Genomic DNA, 9,244 nt, shown 5'->3' with positions numbered 1-9,244 from the left:
GTATAGTCCTCAAAGTTTTAAAAACACATTTTCTCAATTTTAATTCTAATTTGAAACCGATTTATATCCGGTGGGTGTAAACCGGTTATGAGCCGTACTGAAAATTTATGAATCACATCATTTTATAGAAAATATTTTTCAATAATAAAATGTAGGTAACAAATAATTATTCCACAAATGTTTTTTTTTAGTCTACAAAAGGGTATGGTTTTGTTTATTTTCACTGGGGATTCACACATCAATTCGTCCATTGTATTATCCTTTGAGATCCCTGGCAAAATGAAGCATAAGGGAGGGAGGGGACAATGGGCTGTTTATTACACTAGTCCCCAAAGTTTAATTTTTTTATTCATTGGCTTAGTAACTTTAAGGACTTTTCTCGTATTTATTCAAATCCGGTGGATAAGAACCAGTTCTCATCCATACGAAAATACTATGTCTTGCATCGTATTATATCCAGCTTTCTACGAATATAGAAATGTACAATCATAAGATTAAAACTAGTTTTTTTGTACATTCTATATCCGCGGAAAGCGGTTTATAATACGATGAAAGAAAAAACTATTCTCGTATTCATTCGAATCCGGTGGATAAGAACCAGTTCTCATCCATACGAAAATACTATGTCTAGCATCGTATTATATCCAGCTTTCTACGAATATAAAAATGTACAATCATAAGATTAAAACCAGTCTTTTTAGCCCGTGCCTTCGGCACGTCGGGGCTAAAAAAACTAGTTTTAATCTTATAATTGTACATTCTATATCCGCGGAAAGCGGTTTATAATACGATGAAAGAAAAAACTATTCTCGTATTCATTCGAATCCGGTGGATAAGAACCAGTTCTCATCCATACGAAAATACTATGTCTAGCATCGTATTATATCCAGCTTTCTACGAATATAGAAATGTACAATCATAAGATTAAAACCAGTTTTTTTAGCCCGTGCCTTCGGAAAGCGGAAAGCGGTTTATAATACGATGAAAGAAAAAACTATTCTCGTATTCATTCGAATCCAGTGGATAAGAACCAGTTCGCATCCATACGAAAATACTATGTCTAGCATCGTATTATATCCAGCTTTCTACGAGTATAAAAATGTACAATTGTAAGATTAAAGCCATTTTTTTAGCCCGTGCCTTCGGCACCTCGGGTCTAAAAAAAACTGGTTTTAATCTTACAATTGTACATTCTATATCCGCGGAAAGCTGTTTATAATACGATGCGAGAAATAACTATTATTGAATTTTGATTGGTTGATTCATCAAGTTAAGTGTCCTAACGTCTTAACAACTAGTTATAATCTACAGAAGGGGTAATTTTGTGTAACATCGGTGGAGATATACATTATACATCAGTTTATCGGCCATTGTCTTATCCCTTTAGATTCCTGATATGATAGAGTTATCAAATCATTCAGATTTGTTTAATTTATTAGTTTCAAAGCTCCTCTATAATTTATTAATAACCAGGTAGAGAGGGGACATTGGACTGTAAATTACACTGGTACCCAAAGTTTTATAATTGGCATGAAAACTTTGGGTGCTTTAATTGAATTTTGATTGGTTAGTTTCAAATCTGCAGTGTCCAAACTTTTCAACCAATAATTTTAGTCTACAGAAGAGATAATGAGAAAATATAATTCAAGTATTACATCACCCTGGCCTAGAGTTTTGGCAGGTGTTCCATATTACGCCACCCTAATCAATGGCACTCTCATATGAATGAGGAGCATGGACGAGGGAAAGCGTGATTTAAGTTGCTTGGTAGTTAGAATCCTAACTTTCTTCCTCCTTACAGCCTTAAGGTATCTCAGGAAAGGTTGCATGATTATATTCTGACAAATTGCGACAGCATTTGTCAACCATGTGCAAAGTCTATCAGGAAATTTAAAATCGCGACAACCACCCTTAAATACCTATCCTATTATATCATATAAAGTAGTAAGGTTTTTTTGTCTGAAGCGAAGGATCTTGCTTATCGCTAAATATAAGCACATAAGTATCATAAAGGCTTAAATTGTACTGAGCTGGATCTTTAAATCATTTTAGTGGTGAGCCAGATTGGGTGAGCCATCTTTTCACCAATAAGAGCACAGCATTTTATGAAATGCCGCGCTGTGATTGGCTGAAATTCGGCTCACACTGATCTGACTCACCACTAAAATAATTTAAAGATCCAGCTCTGGAAGCTTAAGGCCTCTAGGGGCACTTTGTGAGGCAACTAAAGAAGGTATAAATCCTTGTTTAATCTCGAAAATAAAATCATTTCGTAAAACAAACAAAAATTTTCATTTCTAATCAAATTTCTTGATTAGCCCAGGGAGGGAGGGGATATTGGACTGTAAATTTTACTGAGCTGGATCTTTAAATCATTTAGTGGTGGGCCGGATCGGGGTGCGCCAGCGGTGGTCCAGATTGGCGCACCTTATACCGATTTTTAAATCAAAATGGCATTGGCGATCCGGCCCACCAAGTGGCGCACCTCTAGCTGGCGCACCTCTGGCTGGCGCACCTCTAGCTGGCGCACCTCTAGCTGGCGCACCAGTTACACTCGTTTGGTGTAGCCACAGCGCCGGATTGGGGTGAGCCGTATTTCATCAATTAATATTTTTTAATAATTTAAAGATCCAGCTCTGGTACCCAAAGTATAAGTATGGGTACTTTTAATGGTTGGAACAAATTTTTAAACCCTAAATTTTTATATACATAAGGGGTAATTCTGTTTGTTATCAATGGGGATGTATTTCAATTTAATATTCATTGTCATATCCCTGTCATAAACTCACAGTCGAGAGAGCATAGAAAAAAAAATCGTCTAAAAGAATTTTTGGAGGATTTTTCATCTTTCTGTGAAAACATTTTCTGGGATCTTAAGGGATAAGACAATTGACGGTAGATTGATAAACATTCATTTTAGCCACTACGGGCGCTTTTAGCCCATCTCTGCAACCTAACCGAACTTAACCTAGAATAAGCAAATTAAAAGATGCGGATTTTTTTTCTTTTTAAAATTGTTGGTAATTTATATACACACTTGCGGCTTCGCCCCTAAAGGTTTTATCAAACTATTTTTTAGTGTTTTAGATTTTAAAGAAAATTTTTAAAAAAATTAGGGGGGGAGTATTATTAATTTTTTGGAGGGTTAGTGGTGTCCCACCCCCCAAGAAAATAGTTATAAACCTTCCCGGGACTTATGAGAAGCTACCCTATAAAGGAGAACCCGATCGGTTAAGCGGTTAGCGAGATCCTTTGCTACAAACAGACAGACAAACAAACAGACAAACAAACAGACAAACAAACAGACAAACAAACAGACAAACAAACAGACAAACAAACAGACAAACAAACAGACAAACAAACAGACAAACAAACAGACAAACAAACAGACAAACAAACATCGTTCTACTTTGTATTATAGATATCCATAGTTTTTAATGGTTCGATTAGGCTAGGTTAGGTTAAGTAAAGAGAACATGGTCAATGATAGACCAATACACAGAATAAATTACTAATGACAGGCCAGTATACATTTTAATTGACCAATGACAGGCCAGTATACATTTTAATTGACCAATAGCAGGCCAGTATACATTTTAATTGGCCAATGAGAGGTCAGTATACATTTCAATTGACAAATGACAGGCCAGTATACATTCTAATTGACCAATGGCATGCAAGTATACATTTTAATTAACCAATGGCAGGCCAGTAAACATTGTAATTGACCGATGGCAGGCCAGATTACATTTTAAATGACCCATAGCAGGCCAGTACACATTTTAATTGACCAATGAGAGGTCAGTATACATTTTTTTGACAAATGGCAGGCCAGTATACATTTTAATTGACCAATGACAGGCCAGTATACATTTTAATTGACAAATGACAGGCCAGTATACATTTTAATTGTCTAATGGCAGTCCAGTATACATTTTAATTGACCAATGTCAGTCCAGTATTAATTTTAATTGACCAATTGCAGGCCAGATCACATATTAATGGACCAATGGCAGGCCAGTATACATTTTAATTGACCAATGGCAGTCCAGTATACATTTTTATAGACCAATTGCAGGCCAGATAACATTTTAATTGACCAATGGCAGTCTAGTATACATTTTAATTGACCAATGGCAGGCCAGTATACACTTTAATTGACCAATTGCAGTCCAGATCACATTTTAATTGACCAATGACAGGCCAGTATACATTTTAATTAACGAATGAGAGGTAAGTATACATTTTAATTGACCAATGACAGGTCAGTATACATTTTAATTAACCAATGGCAGTCCAGTATACATTTTAATTTGACCAATGGCAGTCTAGTATACATTTTAATTGACCAATGGCAGGCCAGTATACATTTTAATTGAACAATGTCAGGCCAGATCACATTTTAATTGAACAATGGCAGGCCAGTATACATTGTAATTGACCGATGGCAGGCCAGATCACATTTTAAATGACCAATAGCAGGCCAGTATACATTTTAATTGACCAATGAGAGGTCAGTATACATTTTTATTGACAAATGGCAGGCCAGTATACATTTTAATTGACCAATGACAGGCCAGTATACATTTTAATTGACCAATGGCAGGCCAGTATACATTTTAATTAACCAATGGCAGGCCAGTATACATTGTAATTGACTAATGGCATTCCAGTATACAAAGTAATTAACCAATGACAGGCCACTATAAATTTTAATTGACCAATGGCAGCCCAGATCACATTTTAATTGACCAATGAGAGGTCAGAATACATTTTTAATGACCAATGGCAGGCCAGTATACATTTTAATTGACCAATGGCAGTCCAGTATACATTTTAATTGACCATTGGCAGACCAGTTTTAAGGGCACTATAAAAAGCTTCGTTCGATCAAAAATTTTGGGTACTTTTTAATTGAATCTTAAAACCAATATTGTCCAAACTTTTCAACCAATAAATTTAGTGTACAGAAAGGGTAATTTTGTTTATCAGCATTTCTGACATAAATAAATTTGTTGTCTATTGTCTTATACCTTAAAATCTTGTTATGAGCTACTTATGGCCATTCTTTCTTTGTTAACAAGGATGACAACATCCATAAAAGCGAAGCTCTGAAATGATAGGACAAAAGAACATTAACTCTTGCAGAGAATCAGTACTGAATAAGCAGAATATTACCGCAAAAGTCCATATAAGTAAATTTGTTGCAAAACTGCTTAAAAATATTGAACCTTGTTGTTATAGGAATTAATATTCAAAAAGTCAAATGAATCGGATAATTCTAACACACAAAAATTTGTTGTCCAAAAAAGTAAAAAAAACATGTTTAAATGGACGCACGGACTTTCTGGCAACGATTATACACTTTCTAAATCTTTTATCTATCTATCTATCTATCTATCTATCTATCTATCTATCTATCTATCTATCTATTAAACATACGTTCCACCGTTTGGCCGTTTGCAGCCTTTAAAGTCCATAGAATTTTTGGAGATATTCGTTACTAGGAACATTTTACCGTGAACTGCAGTTGACACATCTGTCTTGATAATCTATCCGTTAATATGTTAATCTATCAAATCTATTCAAATGTATATCAATACAGACATATATCAATCTATCTTTAATCTATCCATCTGTCAATCTATTTCATATTATATCTTTAATCTATCCAACTGTCAATCTATTTCATAATCTATCTTTAATCTATCCATCTTTTAATATATTTCAAAATCTATCTTTAATCTATCCATTTATCAATCTATTTCATAATCTATCTTTAATTTATCCATCTGTCAATCATTTTCATAATCTATCTTTAATCTATCCATCTATTTCATGATCTATCTTTAATCTATCCATCTTTCAATCTATTTCATAATCTATCTTTAATCTATCCATCTATTTCATAATCTAATTTAATCTATAAATTTATTAATATATTTCATAACTTATCCATCTATTTAATAATCTATCTTTAATATATCAATTTATCAATCTAATTTTCTCAAAAAATTTCAGGATTTAATCTTGATGTAAATGTCTAAAACTAAATGTTGACCCAATAAAGTAAATTAACCCATTAGTGTCGAACCGGGTTTTAAAACCCAGTGCCAGAAAATGTAAAAAAAACCGGTTTTCGGCTTCATAATTGCATCATTCTCAGTATGAATCCCCCCTCTACTACCCTGGCTTTCATTTCCCCCTGGAGCAGGTAGTTTTGCTTACTTCCGTTTGCCGGTATAGATCAACAAAGTTTGAAAATCATGAAAATTCAAAATACCCCATCTAACTTTTTTGTTTTTATAGTAAAGTCGCTGATTTTTTTCGTTAAATCTAAAGTTTATTGACAAGTACATCTATTTGTGAATTCGTTTTATTTAAATTATTATTTTTTATATGATTTTTTTATCGTTTTTTTACGCCCTATATAGGCCCGGTTCGGCATTTCCATTTTGAGTCTGAAATTTTTATTACCCGGTTTCACTAATAGATCTTTTTTGACAACAACAACAAAACAGGGTTTTTTTACCCGAAATCGCCGGCTAAACACGAAATTTGAAATAAATCGCTTCGTATTATACTTGTAGCTCTTTAGATTACATGAGGTTGTGTAGTTTTCAATTACGGATCGTATCAAAGTTCTAAAAAGTGTTCATCTCACTTTTGGCGTTCAAAAATTACATTTTTCGATTTTTGGTCAAAAAAAACGGGTTTATACAGGTCAACCGGGTTTTAAAACTGGGGGAAAGCACCAAAAACGGGTGTTAATGCCTGGTTGGTATTTATGGCCAAGCCGAACCGGGTTTTTTTGCAACTTTCCTGTGCACGCCACTAGAGCAAAACAAAAAAATACGAATTCCGTTTTGACCATTATAAAGCTTCCCTGAAACTTACAGCTCGATCGGCCCATAAAAGTGGCGCTCGGCACTAATGGGTTAAGTAAGTCACTCAAAAATCAGACATGTGACGTTATAAAAATGAGTGATTATCCTTATGTTTTTTATCCATTTTTATGACGTCACATGGCTGATTTTGAGGACTTTCTCAATTTACCCAATAAATCTAACCTATCCCTTCTTCCCCGAAAAGAAACTTGAATTGGTTTTATCGAAAAACGCTGTAAATTTAAATCTTTATTCAATATTTCTATAATAATACAAGAACTTATATTTTCAAAGGCATTGCAGTAAGCTTAAAAAAACTGGATTTGCGTCTGTCTGTTTTTATGTCTGTTTGCCTGTCTGTTTGTCTATTTTTTTGTCTGTCTTTTGTCTGTTTGTCTGTCTGTTTGTCTGTCTGTTTGTCTGTCTGTCTGTTATTCTGTTTGTTTTTCTGTCTATTTGTCTGTCTATTTGTCTGTCTGTTTGTCTGTCTGTTTGCCTGTCTGTTTGTTTGTTTGTTTGTCTGTCTATTGTCTGTCTGCTTGTCTGTCTGTTTGTCTGTCTGTTTATATGTTTGTTTGTCTGTCTGTTTGTCTCTCTGTATGTCTGTCTGTTTGTTTGTCTGTTTGCCTGTCTGTTTGTCTGTTTGTTTGTCTGTCTGTTTGTCTGTCTGTTTGTCTGTCTGTTTGTCTGTCTGTTTGTCTGTCTGTTTGTCTGTGTTTATCTGTCTGTTTGTCTGTCTGTTTGTCTGTGTTTGTCTGTCTGTTTGTCTGTCTGTTTGTCTGTCTGTTTTTATGTCTGTTTGTCTGTCTGTTTGTTTGTCTGTCTCTACCAAAGGATCTCGCTAACTGCTGAACCAATATGGTTCTCCTTTACAGGGTAGAAAAAAAACGTAGCCGATAGTATTACATAAATGTAACAGTAAAATTACCCTTTCTGTGATTAAATTTAATGATTTAAACGTTTGAACACTCAACTTAATAACCAACCAATCAAAATGCATTAAAAGTTCGCAAAGTTGTTGAGCCAACGAATAAGAAAACGTTAGTTTAAAACTTTAGGGACTAGTGTAATAAACAGCCCTTTCCAGCAATCCGTATATAAAAGTTTGCTAACCAATGGACTGTTATGGTTCTTATTTAGAGTGAAGGTCTATGGAAAATCCTTACCTATTTAGGGGGATAAATTGCCTCTTTTCCCCTAAAAAAATCAATATTTTTCTTTTGAAAAAAAATAGAGGGTAGATTACCTTCCCCCTAGTTTCCCTGGATGCCTCTAGGGGCGTAGTCTGTACAAAAAATCATGTACAGGGCAACAATGCTTTATTTGAAGGGGAGAGGAGGGGGGGGGGGGGCGGAGTGAAAAAGGTCTAATAGTTAAATTTATAGACAGCTTTCCGCGGATTTTTAATGAAAATTATAATAGTAAAAACCAGTTTTACTATTCGTGGAAAATTTTCTGTAATACGATGATATATATGATTTTTCAGTATGGCGAAGATCCGGTTCTAATCCAGCAGATATTAATCGGTTTCATATTGGAAAAAACAAACATACAAAATAAACAAGGATGACATCATCAATGAAAGGGAAGCTTTAAAAGCAGACGGTAGGACAGACGAACATTAACACTTGTAGATTGCCAGATTAAAAAAGTATAAAATTTTGAATTCTTAACAAAATTTAGAACACTGTTGAAGGACATATTTACATTTTTAAGACTTGAATATAGAGATGCTTCGCAATGTACCTTGTTGTCTTAGAAATAATTATTAAACAAGGATGACAACATCCATAAAAGTAAAGCTCTGAAACGGTAGGACAAACGAACATTAACACATGTAGAGTGTCAGAACTGAATAATCAGAATATAAATGTATAACAGTCGAAACAAAATTGTTAGTGATTTTGTTGAAACACTGCTTAAATATATCTGGTTAATGTTTAAAGACATACTTATTTGTTTAGTAATTGATTATAGAAATGCTTCGCTTATTACATTTGACCTTGTTATCATCGGAATCAGTATTCCAAAAATCAGATCAATCGTATTATTATATCATATAAAAATTAGTTGTTAAAAAAGTTAAGAATCAACATGTTTAAAATGGACATACGGACATTCTGTGAATGATTTTTAAGTTGCTTCGCTTCCTAAATCGTACCTAACTACTACAGGAATCATCATCAGAGGCGTCCAAGCTTTTTTATTTGGGGGGGGGGGGTACAATTTTTTTAAAGGGGGTAATTTTTTTTGGGGGGGGGTGGGTAAAATGGCGCGCCAAATTTTTTTACCCCCCCAAAAAAAAAATTTTACCCCGGGGGTAAAATTGCCTTGGGGGGAGGGGGGTAATTACTCCC

This window comes from Acartia tonsa, chromosome 15, assembly GCF_053477335.1.
Source record: "Acartia tonsa isolate MP-2025a chromosome 15, ASM5347733v1, whole genome shotgun sequence".
NCBI lineage: Eukaryota > Metazoa > Arthropoda > Copepoda > Calanoida > Acartiidae > Acartia > Acartia tonsa.
This window is presented reverse-complemented; position numbering follows the sequence as displayed.